Genomic DNA, 16,355 nt, shown 5'->3' with positions numbered 1-16,355 from the left:
AAGAGAAACACTGCCGGGAGGAACAACTGCAGTGCCTGTTGAGGCACTTCTCCTGCTGCCTGAATTAAGCTTGCTTAAAAGAGCTTTCTGCTCTGGTTTCAGTTTAGCTTCTGGCTGCTGCTCATGCCAGTGTCTGGTTGGGTTCTGGGTCCATCTCATCCAACCCTGCAGTTTCAGTCCCAGACTCATGCACTGCCATGAGATTTTGGGCCCGGCCTGTTTCTCACCCTCACCCCTTCTCTGCCATGCCCCAGCACTAGCTGCATGGCCCAGCTCTCTGTGTCCCTGCCTACCCCATGCTTACCCCAGAGCCCTCCACTGAGCGGTGCTGGCAGAGGAGGAATTTACTGCCATCATCAGTGAGTGGCAGGAAACTGGGTCCAAAAGCCAGTGCTTTGTGAGCTAGGGAATTGCACTAACACATTCCTGCAGCACCCCCAAAGCTCAAGAAAGCCTCTCTCTTTATTATGCCTGAGGTGCTGCAAGTTTCCCTAATTCTCTTTTGTTTAAGATTTTTTTTCTTTTCACATTATACTCAGTGCCTGAGGGGGTTTTGATGCAAGAAATAATGTACAGCAATAATTCTAACTCATCATGTGGGCTTAACCTTCCCTTTTCCACACAAGAACAAAAGCAAATCATTGACCCAAGCTTCAAAAGATCCACTGGGACCTATAGGAAGCAAATGTGGATCTTTTAACCAGGATTCACCCCACATAATATTATGCCTTTAACAGACAGAGGAGAAGAATACAATCTGTGAGGGTTTCTAAAGCCATCACCAACCTGAGCCATCCCCTCACAGCAGGATTCCTGCTTCTTCAACCAACAGGGAGTCTAAAGTAACTCCCTGGGTACCTTCAGGTGCCTGAACGAGGTCAGCTGTATGTGGGCCTATATGGGGGAAATTTATTTCAAGTGTGGAGGCATCTTGGTTGCCTTTAATTCCTAAAATGGGATTTCCTCGTGGTACAAATATTTGTCTGCCAAATTCCTGGAGCTCAGTAGGTTTTATTGTTCCCTAGTAAATGATTTTATATCTCCATTTATAGGATCTCTAGATCTGAACAAACCCCAAGCCAACACACATGTAAATTGAGCAGGTGGCAGCTTAATAAACTACAGCAACAACCATTATGCCATGTACTGTGACATCCACCAGACTTTACTATCAGCTGTGTTCTGTGAAAGAAAGCTTCCACATTACAATCACCCTGTGACCTCTGAGAAAGAAAATGCCCCCAGCAGACATTTGTCTCTGCTTCAGGCATCAAAGCTGACAGTTCAACATCCATACCTCCAGCCTGTAGCTGAGGAAGCAGCATGTCACTGGGAAGAGGAAACTTACACAGCTGGGGAAACTGGGGAGAGACTGCTTGGACACCATTCTGCAGACAAAGGTGTTGATATTCAGGTGAGGACCCTCAAGTCCTAGTAACAATAAAAGTATCGACCCAAAATCCGCATTTGACTATTTATGTGCTCTAGTCCAAGTGAAATGGTCACATGAACCAAAGGATGAGCATCTTAAAAGATGACCAAATGACTGGTGCTCTTTGGTAAGTATTTGGTGCAAATCTGACTAGACTGGAACATAGTAGAAGATCTCCTAACCTAAAAACTGTGGGTATGTTTTGAGACTCACTGAAAATAAGAATAAGAGACACAGTAAATAACTTTCCATGCAGAAAAGCCTGGTGTTGCCTGGTGTGCTCTTCCTCCACTGGCCCACCACTGGGAACCAACATTATGATACCAAGAGAGTAATTAGATTACTGGGTTTTAATATTATTTGGAGAGGGAGCGAGAGATTTATAATGAGGGAGATGTGGTGTATTATGTGATTTTGGTAATACACAATCATTATCAAGTGCATTTCACTGGTTTCATCTGGACACATGCATTGCCAAGGTCTACATCATTTTAATAGATGTCCAGTACAATTAGTTTTAAATAACATCTTTCTCCTTTTCTGAAAGAGGCTCTGATTTGGGCATGCTTGATTCATGCAGGTGCAATCTTTGCCCCTCAAAACAATCCTGTGTTTTAAAAGACCTGATGTATTAGTCTTAAGTCATCAGTGTGTCAACATTCTTGTTAATAATAGATATTTCTTTGCTATCAAAAATACCCCTCAGAGATGGTCTTCCACTTAATAAAGATGATCTAAAATAAAGATATCTAAGCCATTTCCTTATTGTGCTTTCATAGTTATTATATCCTCAAACAGTTTTAAAGCACAAAAACAATTACCTAATTGCAAGCTAGCAGAGAAGTTGCCCTTGAAAGTGACCTGAATCTAATTAGTTTTGTTAGCATTCAGGCAAAAAATACTGGGAATATTAATACCAAGATTCCTGGCATGTTCTGAATTTATTTTTGGTCAGAGTTAATACAAAAGCACTCACTATCACATTTAAACATTTGTCATGTTTCTCCTGCCTTGCACCATGGCATGTGTGGCATAGCCACTGGGATTAGCAATTCTCCTGATTACTCCGAGCATGTCAGCAGTGCTGTTGCAGCATCTTCCTGCCCCAGCCCATCCCACCAAGAGAGTCTGCACAGCACAGTGAGCACCAGCAAGGGCTCTGTGCCTGGCCACGGAGCAGGGAGGCAGCAACGCCTGGGTGAAGCATGCAGCCCCTGAAGGGGGAATTCCTGGGGAGAGGGAGGGATGGTGCTGCTGCTTGGATCAGGATGCGGCACCAACACCCCTTAGTCCTGCTGGTACGGTCACTGAACAAGTTAAGTACAGAACTAAGGTTGCAGGTGAGCAGTCAAGCCTGCTTCACTGTATATTATAAAATGCCATAAAGGTATTACACCCATGAAAGACACATAATTGCATTGACCAGTTTCTGATTAGCCTCCAGTGCTGCTGGGGAAGGGGATGAACATGGTGAATGTGGTCCATGGGTTCCATGGAGACCCAGCTCTGCTTCTCCCAACAATTTATAAATGAAAATCCTATAGACTTTAGTTTCTACCTCACTGTATAAACGGCAAGGCTATAACAAGCTGATTTTATTATGAGTGCTGGCTAGATACATTTAGTCTTCTTTCTGACTTGTTCATTTCCTTAATCTGTAAGCATCCATAAAAAGCAGTTAAGTGGTATTTATATTTATCTGCCTGAAAGTATTTTATATTATATATCATAGTGGCTGAAAGAGAAAGAAAGTTTCTTTGTAAATAGCAGCTGGCTGTTTGCTTTCTTATGCATTGAAATAAATTTCATGAACTGGGTTTTGTACAGCACAAAAAGAACTTTGAGCCAGAACGTGAATAAATTTCCCTCTAAGTTCAGCATCACTTCCCCCTACACATGCACACATAAATGCTTTCAGTATTTAAGGTTTCATTTAACACAGCCATAGCAGGAAGTAAAAAAGAAAATATAAAGAAAAGCAGCAGTATGGCAGACACATCCAAGTGAGCGAGCCTGTGAGCCAGAGACAGCCTTTCCCATTTTGATTTGTAATTTGAGGATAATTCAATTAGACATTTCAAGCAATTTAAACATTCATGCATTGTCCAGCACCAAAGCATGAACTGTTCAGCAGCAAACTAGACCTGACAGCCTTAGCAGGCCAAGTACAAATCTCAATGTTTCAAATGAAAAGCCCTCACCTAATTGATGCCTACCGGAAAATTAAAAAAAAAGGGGGGGGGGGGGGGGGATTCAATGGTGGGGGCACGGGGGGTGAAAGAACTACAAATGGCAGAATGAGGCATATATCCTGATTAGGGGCTTCACACCTCATTAGCAGTCATTTGCTTAACAGAATATTTCAAGGCCTGTGTGTTCCTCGTAGAGAGAGATTAAAATCCAGATGCACCTGATCACCCATCTGCTGCGCCTCTCCAGCAGTGGCTGACAGCAGGCATTTAGGAGCAAGGTGGAAGGGACCTGTGCTGACTATTGCTGCCTGAGCCCTCCTGCTAGCAAACAGCAGCACAGGAAGCAAAGGTCCCAGTACCCACACAGCAGGAGAAATCCTGCCTGAACAAGCTTGCGGCCTTTTTGGACACAGCAAGGAGAAGTCAAGAGCAGGAATCGTTGTCCTCATGCACGTTTCTATACAGTAACTTCCCCAGCATCACGAATGAAGCCTGCCAGGGGCAAGAATTTCAGAGGAAAATTTAAGCAAGGATGTTTCAGAAACCTATTTGCTTTCAGTGTGTTGTTCCCGTGTGTTGTGACCACTGAGTTCGGGGAAGAAGCTATTTGTCTTCTCCACAGCAAGCTACCCTGAAAGCAGCAGGTCATGCTAACCTCTAGACTGGCTGTCTGGCTGGCAAGACTGTTTTGATGGACACAGGTTTGGGCTGCCCAAAGTCATTCTTTTCATTAGCAGCATTTAGAGGCAGGCTATGAAAACACCATGATTCGTCAAGTAAAACTTCTCTGGCAGCTACGTGCCTTTGGTATCCCTTCAGCAGCTCCTCAAAGCATCTCCGGAGCAGAAAACAGGCCTGAAAATAGTGTGGTACACTCATGAAAACTTTTCATGAGTGTACCACACTTCTTCCCACTTCATTTGAAGCGTTGTGCAGGATCAAGTTAGGCTGCTCAAAACCCAGAAAGTACATACATTATGTATGTGGATGTCAGATACAGCAGCAATTTTCCTTGTATCTTTCTATTTGAAGACCCAGTGTCCAGTGTGCTTAAAACATGTTTGAGTGAGAACAACTTGTGCTGAAATTTTCCATGTTGAAAGTAAGCTGCAAGCTGACCATTATATTTGTCTAGGAGCTGCAGAAGAACAATTCCACTGCTTCCAAGAATGACATTTGGGGAAAGTATATTAAAACGATAAAAAAAAAATCAACAATTTCTGACAGTCTTATTGACAATCGGTAATTCTTATGATCTTTGGAGAATGGATTAAATTTGATAAGCAGATCAATGCTTTTATGGTAGGTTACAAGCCTCTGGAAACTCATGGTTTCCCTTCTCTATAGGGCATTTGAACTGGACAGGTAAAACCTCTGAAAAGGCTGTCTGCATTGTTGCAGTTATCTGAGTTATCTGTGATAACTCCTGCTAAAATAAAGACACCAAATATCAGTCAGTTCCTGTCCAAGAATGAATCAAGTGAATACCTTGGAACAAAATCAAGGCTAGAGCTGAATAAAACCAATTCAACTCATCTGTTTTGAAAAATGTAGTTTTGGAGGATTTAAACTATTTGCAAATTCAGTTCAAAAATACCAATGAGTTTTACTCATAAAATATTTGCGATAGTTGGGAAGGGAATGGGGAAGAGTATACTCTAAAATGGCAAAACATGTATTTTGGAAGAAATTAAAAGGCTATTAAAAGGCTATAAAAAAAGGCTATTAAAATTTGCCAGGGTGTAGGCACACCACCACTCACATGCAGATACACCTGTACACATGGTGCCTGTCCTGGAGCGGGCAGTAATTATTTGAAATTTTACATGACAACACAGCATGCATTGTTTCAGTGCATCTTTTGAAGCAAATGTTTCTCCATGCCCCAACTGCTATGGCAGAACTGTTATAACCCGATTCTCCTTTGAAAGATGACAGTGGCAAAATGGAGCGGGAAATATCTCCAGCTTTATCCCTTTTCCCAACGTTTTGAATACTAATTGTGCTCATCAGAAGTTAATGAGGTTTTACAGGGATGGAGGAATCTACCTGAATGAAGAAATCACAGGGTCAGCAGGTATGTTGTTTGTTTGTTTTTTCACATGCCTCATCGCCTGTAATATGAATTCAGGTCTCCCAGCTGGGTTTTTGGCTGTATTTGAACAACTCATCACTTTCTAATTATGATCTTTCTGACCCCTAGCTGTGTTAAGGGAGTTTGTCCAGGAAGAAAAAAAAATGCAAATTTGGCAAGCAATTCCCTAGCTAAGACATGAGACTGTGTGGTGTTCATGAGGTCACTTGCCATTGTCACAGTCTCTACTAAAAGCAATAGAACTACTCTGTAAGAATAGGAGCTGGGAAAAGAACCAGAAGTTTGTTTCAGTAATTGCAATTTCATGTAGGAATTATCTTGTTAAGATACCGCAGAAGATGGATACAAGCACTTTCTAGAATTAAAATTTACCAATTCTAAGGAAGAAGAAGAAAAAAAAAAAAAAAAAAAAAAAAAAAAAAAAAGGCTTTTCTGAAATTCTATTTGCTTCACATACAGAAAAATGATCCATCATAAGCTTGACAGTTGTTCTAAATTTAACATTCCCTTTAAAAAAGTTTTAACTTATGACAACAAGTCCTCTGATGAAATCCCATTTGCTATTTGTACTGTGCAGGCTGCTATACAAACATGGTGAAGGATGGCCTCTGCCCAGCACCATGTTACCCAAACAGGCTTAGTTTTTGCTGTCATGACCCTGAGGGATGTCAATAATGTTGCAGTTTCATTTCTCACCTGAGAGAAGTGATTTATTCTCAACAGCTACGATTTACAAAGCCTGATTTACAAAGCCACTGACTACCTGGGGCAGGATTCCTCTCACCTGATTTTAACCAAACTACAAACTAGGCATTTAAAATACCTAAATTGTCTAGAATCTTGTCGTCAGTGGAGAAGGACAGCACCCCCACATGGCAGCCCAGCTTACCCTGAAATAAGTACCCAAGCTGGGAATGCAGAACAGCCCCAGGCTGCTTGGTGGTGCAGGGACAACTGCTGCAATGTGGGATGTGGCTCCCAGGGTCTAAATCTATTCCCGGTGAGAGGGCAGGCGCTGCTGCATGACAGCATCTCAGCAGGGGGCTATCAGCCAGTCCAATGATGTCAGGCATTCCCATCCTAACGGTAAATAATGCAAAATTAAGTATGAATAATAATCCATAATCAGAGTAGGAACAGTCCATTCAAAACTGAATATACTCATGCCAAATTCTACAGAAAATCCCACCTAATTATTGAAAAGAGAATGGATTTATTAATACAGAAAAGGACTTCAGAAAATTTATAGAAAAGCATCTTGTGTGTATGTGTGTGCGTGCATGTGTATGTGCACACATGCGTGCAATTTAATTCATCCTGAGTAGAAAAACAAATGTTGTTCTGAAAATAGTAGGTTTTGGTAGACAATAACTTTGAGGTCACTTGAGCAGCCTGGTCAGGATCCCCTGAATGGGATAACTGAAAAGCCAGTGGCACGTCCTCCGCCCTCCCAGTTAACACCAGCACAAGCAACATGTGCTTTGATGGTGGCCGCAGGGTTGTGGCCGCTCACAGCTCAGCTTCCCTCTCTTCTCCCCAACAAGGGTTCACGGAAGCCTGGAGAACACATGGGAGAGGAGTCTGGGGTCCCAACCAGGGCCTTCTCTCCAGTGTTGAAGTGAACATGGAGATACAAGTTACAAACATACTAAAACGTGAAGTCCCCCGAGTCAATTTTCTTTTTTCTGGGGGCTAAGACAAACTGCAGCAGCTGTAGGCCACTTCCTTCAGATCCATTTCTCCTGTTTTTGAGCAGTTTCTTGTGTTAGAGAAAACTCTGCAGACACATCAGTGCAGAGGCAAGTGCCCTCTGACCATCAACAAGAACAAGCAGAGGTGCCTGGAGAGCCACCTCATCCCTTTTGATGGCAGCAGCCTGTCAACGTCCCCTGCATTCAGCACACGTAGCAGAGACGTGTCCTTCCTCCAAGGGAACTGAGCAGCTGAAGCTGAAATGCTTCATCAGCTTGTGAAAGCTTGAAAACAACCAGCACTGAATTTATATCTGTGGGTTTTCAGGGATTTTCTGTCTGGACTTACATTGAATCAGCAGAAGTAAGGAAAAAATAAATAAATAAAATCTAAAATATACCAGCTACCAAACCACCTTTGCCAAACATTTCAAGCTCTCAAACCCCATTTATTCCTGAAAAATACACCTTTATTCCAGGAATACCCCTGATGATGCTATTTGCATGAACAGTTTTTAAAAATAGCTCTTTTCAGAACTGCTTTTCAAACTCAGTCCCCGCTCTACACAAACAACTCGTCGAGATCTGCTTCAGACCAGCTCATCTCAGTCGGATTGAGTCGGTACCTCTAGAGTTTGCCTGGAAAACTGCTGCAATTTAAAACCTTGCTTTGATCTCTATTAATTTTCAATTGTAGCCAAATTAAGCCTGTAAATCTGTAAATAATGTGTATGAACAGTAAGGTAGATTATCACCTGAGGCTGCAAGCCTGTGAGGCTAGATTGGAGAAGGGGAACCCAGCTCCCAAATGCATCACCAAAAGTACGATGCCGAGGGGGTGATGCTGGCTGCTGACAATTAATGATCTGCTGGTGCTGACGGATCCAAAGAACTGAAGAGGGAAAGTGGTCTTATGTGGTTAATGCTTTTAATAGGGTGATGCACTACTTGTGCTGATTTCAGGCTGGACTCCCACGGACTTACACAGCAGAGAAACTGGCTGCTGATCGGTTCATTTTCAGGCTTTCAAGAACAAAGAGAGCACTGGTGCACTTCATGCTGAGTTCTTGGTTTTGAAGTAGCTAAGAGGATGTTTGCTGAAACCGAAGTATAGAATATTTGTCTGAAATTTAATTTTGCAGAAAGCAACACGTTTTAAAATGACACTGGAGATGAGAACAGCTTTTCCATATTATGTTTTATACACTTTATCCCATACTTACACAGTAAGTATGGCCAGGAGACAAAACAAGGAGGTGCAAATCTGATTAGATTCTTTCTGATGAGATTCTTATTTGCGGGGGGGGGGGAGGGGGGGGGGGGAAGGAGACAATTTGCCTAAATATCATATGATCATATGATACATAGACAACTATAAATCAGATATGACTTTTGGATGCTAAAGCATAGCCTACATTCTGCATTTGTTGTGATGATTCACAGCAATGAACTTGACCCAAAAAAATGCTGCAAAAGTGCTCAGTGTTATTAATAATAGTCATTATTCAGAGAATTCCCAGATGGATTACTTCAACTTCCTTTCTGCAACAGCTCCAGTCTCCTTTTATTCATCATGTGCATTTTATTCCCTTCTAATTAAATGTGATTTTCTCAGCAGATGCTTTTATTTTTCACCCCACCTGCACCCACAGACCAGCTGTTGAGGCTGCCCAGTGGCTCAGGGGAGCATTAGCAGCTGTATGGAAAGGGAATTTACAAAATTGGGGGCTGTGTCAGGAGCTTTTCCCTGCAACACCTGGCAGGTAGTGGGGTATTTGTGTGAGGCTGTAACAAAGAGCTCTCCTGTATCTGCCTGGTGACACATGAGCCTGTGGACAATATTAGACTCTGATGGGACTACAGCTCTTATGTCCATAAGAAGGACATGGACCTGTTAGAGCAGGTCCAGAGCAGAGTCACAAAGATGATCAAGGTGTTGGAGAACCTCTCCTATGAAGACAGGCTGAGAGAGTTCGAGATATTCAGTCCTTTCAGTCCTGGGGAGAAGAGAAGGCTCCAGGGAGACCTTATAGAAGCCTTTCAATAGATAAAGAGGGCTTATAAGAAAGATGGGGAGGGCTTATAAGAAAGATGGAGAAAGTGTTTCTTTTTTGCCAGGGCCTATGCTGACAGGACAAGTGGTAATGGTCTTAAACCAAAAAAGGGTTCATTTGGATTAGATATAAGGAATAAATTCTTTACTCTGAGAGTGGTGAGGCACTGGAAGAGGTTACCCAGAGAAGCTGTGTCTGCCCCATCCCTGGAGGTGTTCAAGGCTGGGCTGGATGGGGCTTTGGGCAACCTGGTCTATGATTCTGTACTACTGGGATGGATAGCACTTTTTTTCCTCACAGAAAGCAAGGTAATGGAAAGAAGGGCTGGCATATTATTAACAATAAAGTTCCGATGAAGAAGAGTCACCCAAGAACTGAAATTATGCACAGTCTTGCCCCACTAGTGACTGCATGCTACAGTCTGTCCCTCCAGTAGATTTACACTATTTCATGCAAAATAAAGCAGCTGCCATAAACCTGCTCTGTTCATAGAAATGGGCTGAGATCTTCAGCTGGTAAATAGTCATGCAGTCCCAGTGGATTCAAGGAACTTCAGTTTTATCGAAAGCAAAGATATATCCCTTTCACTCCCTTTGTCAAGCAGCCAGAAAAGGAGCAGTTCTGCTGTGAGCTGATATTCTGCCTGGCTGCCTTCCCCATCTGTGCTGCCTGTGGTTGCCTCCGTACAGCGCTGCTCCACCCGCCTAAAGCTTGAGGATGGTTTCCAGCCTCCCTGAGCATTTCATTAACTTATCTCAATTTTTTAGACAAATACAAAACATTTCTCCAGACAGGTTGCAGGGCGCCAGTTTATCTGCATTAATATAATAGTGACCTTTTATCCACAGTATCCAGCCTCCCCTTAAAAGTCAATCCCTACCCAGTGAATGTGCTGTAAATAGCAGGATCTACACACGACAGTGCTAGACATACTGCCCTCCTCATTTGATCACGCTCAGCTGTGTTTCACTGCTTTGCTTTTTGTTTTGCTCTCCTGAAGTCACCTTGTTACTTGCCATTTAATGCTTATTGTTAAATAACCAGTTTGAAGATTCATGAGCTAATTAATGGGTCTTATTTTACACATGCAAAGGATCTTAACCTTAAAGCATTTACCTGGCTGAGTAGGGGCAAATGGTAGCAGCAGTGAACTGGATAATAATGATAATGATTACCTTTGTGCTGTCCATGAAATCTTGCTATGGTCAGGACGTACCAGGGCTAAGCATGATACCATGTAATTGCATGGAAGGAAAGAGAACCCCATAAGAGTTATATTATTCTGGGATTTATATGAAGCTATACTATAGCAAATCAGTCAAGTGATACAGACCTTTTCTCAGAGTAGCTACAGGGCCATGTATTTATTTTACATGCCCTCTTAAGGACCACTTATTATTTCAAATGCCAGGTTTTTAATATCAATCAGAGAAAGACAAAGCTTATGCTCAGGCTTCATATAATTTGGAAAATTATAGGAGGACTTCTCAGAAACATAATCCTATAAATGTAGCTATATGTGCAAATAGCATTTCAAATGCTTTCTTCTGGGGTCTCTAGCCCACACTCCTTGAGATGCCTGTCCCACGTAGTGAGGTGGGGACACTCAGCGAGTCCAGGAAGCTGCCTCTGTCTTCAGAAAGAGTCGAAGCAAGTCAGCAAGGCCCCAGCCCACCAGTAAACCACCTCTGGGGACAGCTACCTCTAAGCTGCAGTGACCATACCCTGCCACGGTCTGTGGTGGGAACCACTGCTTTTTGATCCTGCTTTTTCCTTGGCATTTTTCCTTTTTGAGAGAAATGCCTTTTTCTTTCCAATGGACAGAACAGCTCAAAGGCAGGCTATCTTCCCCTAACTTTCCTGAAGAGAAAAATGAGGTTATATATACTGGCATTTTCTTGTACCACTTTAAATAGCTACAGACCATCGCAGTTTGCTTGCCCAGAGCAGTTAGGACTGGAAGGTTTCTTTTTTTTTTTTTTTTTTTTCCTAGCTGGGGAGAAAGTTCCTGAAACAGAAGGAACATGCCTTAGAGCAACATTTCAAACAAAAATTATCTTCCCTGAAGATCTGAAAAATGATTTTGCTATATTTATCAGTTTTATAGCAGAGAAAGGTCAAAATGTGAATTTATCCAGCAAGTTCAGCAAAGCCTCTTTTTCTTCCACTCTCCCAAAAGGAATAAAAGTAAAATTACATCTACCACTTTAATGCTGGTGCGTCTAGGTTTTCTGTTTTATATGAAAATGTTCTACAGAAGATTTGGGGTAATGAGATAACACAGGGTCAGAAAAAATCAGATTCAAATAAGCAGTCCGCAAATGTAGAATTCAAAAAAAAAAAAAATGCAGAGACACTTCTTCTCAAGAGAGAGACAAATCCATTAAGCTAATCTGACGTTCTGACCTAACGTTTTTTCTTCATTTAGGATCTTTCATCCTTCATGCAAGAAGATCTTTCATTATTTTCTACCTAAACAAATCCCAGAATATGGGCATTCTTCTGCAAATAGTTTGCTGAGAAAAAATCCTCTAAACGGTCACAGTCTGAAGTTTGAACAGTGAACTATTGCATGAGTTTTGTTTTCTCTTTTCTTCTGAGCCAATGACCTAGACTTTATAAACAACTTCCTTTACCCTCCCTCAACAATTACTTTCCATCCAAAAGAAGTTTCCTTTCAAGATTTTGGTTCTGAAGAAAAACAAGAGGGATGACAGGACACTTTGATGCAGATCCCATTCTGTCACATACTTCTTGTAAGACACGGACAAGACAAAGCCTGATCTCCAGAAGACTTCTGACATAGCTATCCAAACAACTGGGTTTTCAAGAAGTTTGGTCTCTCAGGCTGCTTCCCCTGCAGAGCAGCTCTGCCTGGGGTGCATTCATCTAAGCAAAGCTGAGTGACATAACACTTCAGGAAGCCCAGAACAGTCATTTCTCCTGCCCTGTCCCAGTGGTCCTGTTCCAGCAGGACAGGCTTGCAGTAGGTGCAGCACTTCCCCAGTCAGGGGCTCTCTGGGATGTGTGAGACCTGAGCTACAGCCCTCCCCTCGGCTCCGTTTGTGAGCAAGGTCTCAAAGCTGCTCCCCGACTCCCCACACAAGACAGCTGTAGAGGCACCAAGGTGCTGTCACCTTTACCTGCTGAGGCACCTTCTGCTTTGTATGCAGTCACCATTCACCAGGATGTGCAGAGAGGCTCCAGCCTATCAGCCCGCCATCACACACAGACCAGAGGCAGGAGGGGGCCACAGTCACTGCCCTGCACCAGTGTGCTGGGCAGGGAAGGAGGGGAAAGAAAAGAGGGAAATCCCTACCCAGCAATGCCAGGAAAGGCCACAGACTGGATGGGACAGCTGGATTCAATCAAATTGGCAAAGTAACTGCTGGAGGAGAGGGAAACGTTTCACCCTACTATGCCCCACCGTGGTGGCTGTACTTGGTACAAGGAGCACTGAAATGAGTTAGGTACTCAGCTGTGGCTTTCACCAATACTAGCTCCTCGCTGAGGAAGGCAGGTAGCTCTGGCACACCCTTAGGCAACAAAGTCCCTTGAGGAGAGAGCTGAGAGGTGAAACCTCGCTCAACATCATGCCGCCTCCTTCCCTCCAGCTGCTGACAGTTCACCAGGAGCCACCTCAGCCACCTCCTATAGACACCTGCAGTGCTGGCACTGGGCAGTGAGTGCCTGGGCAGTCATTTCTGCTTTGTGGACCCCCGTAGATAGCCTCCTCCAGAAATGTCATATGTACAGGTTGCAGTACATATAGTTGAGCTTTGCGTGCCAACATCAGCTCTCACAGTTTCCCAAGAGGCAGTCTGTAGGCCCAGGGAGTTGTACAGCATTAAGTCAGAGACCGAAAGACATGTCTGAGCTCCACACCCAGCAGTACACCAAGGTACCTTAGCTAACACTGGGTGACTCATCAGTAAAAGCAAGCATCCCCGTTTTCATTGCGGAGCAAGAGTGGGCACACATAAAAGCTGAGGTGCTCTTGCAGTAGTAAATATAAATATGTCCTTGCAATAACTCATCCATGCTTCCATATTTTGTATAAATAGCCTTATGTTGCAATAGCACATCCATTATCCCTCCTCTCCATCCCATATAAATAGCCACCACTGAAGTCAGTGAACACTGACCCACTTCACATGACTCCAAACTGTCCTTCAGGACAACTCTTCCTTGCAGCAAGCTGGCAAGCAAGGTAGACCCATGCTGAGCACCATGCCATCACACTGCCCCACAGCCAGACCCACACGTCACCTGCATGCAGCCCCTCACATCTCTCTTCTCCCCCTGTCCCATAACACTTGCCATCCTCTAAACATAAAGAGGGAGAAGAAAGCTGAGAAGCAGGGTAGGTACACCAAAGATCATGGCCAGACTGGGCAGCAAAAAAATTGCTACCTCTTTAGCATATATCAGTTCTTTCTCTGCTCCAGAGGTTTCTGAGATTAAAAGCCTAAAAGTCTTGAAGTTGTGACAGGAAAAATGAGTACATTTCACAGGGTCCCGGTAGCCTCTTTGTGCCAGGATCAGATGAGAGAGTACCACTCATGGTTAGCCTGGAGCCTCCCTGTGATCTCTGGCAAAGTTTCTGGTCCGGGTAATTAAATTGTTCCAGCAGAGGCTCGCAGCCCTCCGGAGGCTTTCACAGGCAAAGCAGGAGCGTGGTGCTTCCAGCCCAGAGGGGTTGTGTTCTCATGCTTTTCCTACTTCATTGAGCTCTCCAGAAAGTGAATGAACAAGCCCGACTTTTAACAATTTAATTTCCTGAGTGTGTTTTGGCATTGATGAAGAAGCTGTCTGTTTTGGACTGTAAGTGATTGTCTCTGAACTGTTACCCAATATATACGCTTGCAAGTATGGCCCCCTGTGACATTTTTGCTAAGCTAATCAGTTCCTGCTGCTAAAGCTTAATAAATGTTACTCCTCTGCCATGCAGGGCCTGAGGTCATTCTGCTAAGGAAAAGAAAGGTAGAAATTGAATTTGCAGAGGAAAAGTTTTCTGCAGGATCATAATTTGATACAACCCTTAACCCTTGAATATTTTGCACTAAAACATCTTATTAAAACTAAGAAAATGAAAACAGCTTATACTTTTGTAAGCAGGAATTACTTTTTTTTTCCCCCATAACTCAGCATTGAGAGTTTAACCTACCCTTCTTGCATCACAGGTATATGGTCTTGATGAAAAACAGGGTCAATGGTGCTTTTATTACCACCTTTCTTCAGAAATTGTTCTGGATACTCTTTCCAAAGCAACTTTGTATGTTCTTAAAGCAACCCTGTTATCCTTAGAGAGAGGTCAGCGGTGAGTTTCAAACGCACAGAAGTGCTTATGAGCACCACTGAACTACCTAAACCTGAGGAAGAAAAAACTCTGTTCCTCACTGCCACACTTTACACAGTGCTCTGCTCAGAGTCTTGGACTTTGAATGGTCAGTTTTGAAATTTTCTGATCTCTGAATGTATTTTCTAGGTGTCATATATACTTCAGGCATATAAACTCCCTAGAGAGATCAGATGTACACTGTGTCATGTATGTCCAGAGCTTAAAAGGTAAACTATTACCTAAGGGATCAGACCTTCAGAACATTAAGAGAAATCTCTCTAGGGAAAATACAAGCTATTCCAACAGTCTGTTGTGTTGTTGCCAATCTCTTTCTCCTTCTGCCTTTTTATTGCTAAGCACTTTCTTTCCCACTTTCCCACTTTGTTTAAATTTAATAAAATCTCTTTGCTTCTTAACAGGAAGAAATATTTCATCCCAGAAATGTTTGTGGGTCATTGACAATGATACACAATTTGTGTTTTGCTCATTAAGGACTTCCCAGGCAAACTTCAGCTCTATCCTGTCTATTGCTTCAATTCATCTTTCATTTGGCATTTTGGCTGCCTATTAACACTAACAAAATATTGTTATGAAAACAAACCAAGTTGCTATTCTTTGATTACAATCAGGCTTTCTGGCTCGAAGTATGGTCAGGTTCAATATGAACTTTAAATTCATTTCTAAATTTCAAAACATGATGCAATCTGTAAAAGTTATCCATTCCCATCTGCTATGTGAGATGATCTTTTTTTGTTTAATTTTGGTATGCCCTCAAAACCAGATATCACACCCAGAAAAAGAAAAAATATATTTGAAATGTTTCCTGAGTGGGTCATTTCCCTTCCATGAGTACTGAAATCTACTGAAAATTGTCAAATGAACTTTTGTTCTGGCTTTATTCGTTTTGCTTACAGCTCCATGTGAAATTTCCTCCATGGTTTTTGAGACCCCATAGCTACCTCCTCTGATCTCCCTCCCTTTGGCACTTCAATTCCTTTTGGACGTGCACATCGTCTTTTGTGCACAGATCTTTGCACATAGACACTGGGGGTGGACAAGTTCCTTTTACATTTCTCAGGAGGATTTGTAAATATAAATATGGTTTTACGAAAACAGAGGAAGGTCAGCCTTACCTCCCTCACAGTGCGAGGAAGGAACTGAAACACAGATGCTTTGTCTAAGAGTGGTCCCGCTCTGGGACCAAGGGAATGGAAGCCAGACCTCCCTGCTCCACGTCCAGACCCAGGCATTCCCTCACAGGCTTCTTTAGTTGCTGACAATTACTCAAGTCAATGCAATTGCTGTATCATTTTTAATGAATAATACAGATTAAACAAAGGGTGTTTTTGTCTCTGACCCACACACACACACACACTATATACATATAGTGGTTCTATACCAGTACCACATTTAGTTTGCTTTATGAAAGCATAAACCCACTGTTTCAGTGCCTCAACGACAATATAAGCCTGTGTATGCTGGGAAGGAATATAATATCAAAGTATATACATTTGAAAATATGACTCTCCATGACAGCAAAGGAGACCAGA

Source organism: Aythya ferina, assembly GCF_964211825.1.
Source record: "Aythya ferina genome assembly, chromosome: 5".
NCBI classification, from domain to species: domain Eukaryota; kingdom Metazoa; phylum Chordata; class Aves; order Anseriformes; family Anatidae; genus Aythya; species Aythya ferina.
This window is presented reverse-complemented; position numbering follows the sequence as displayed.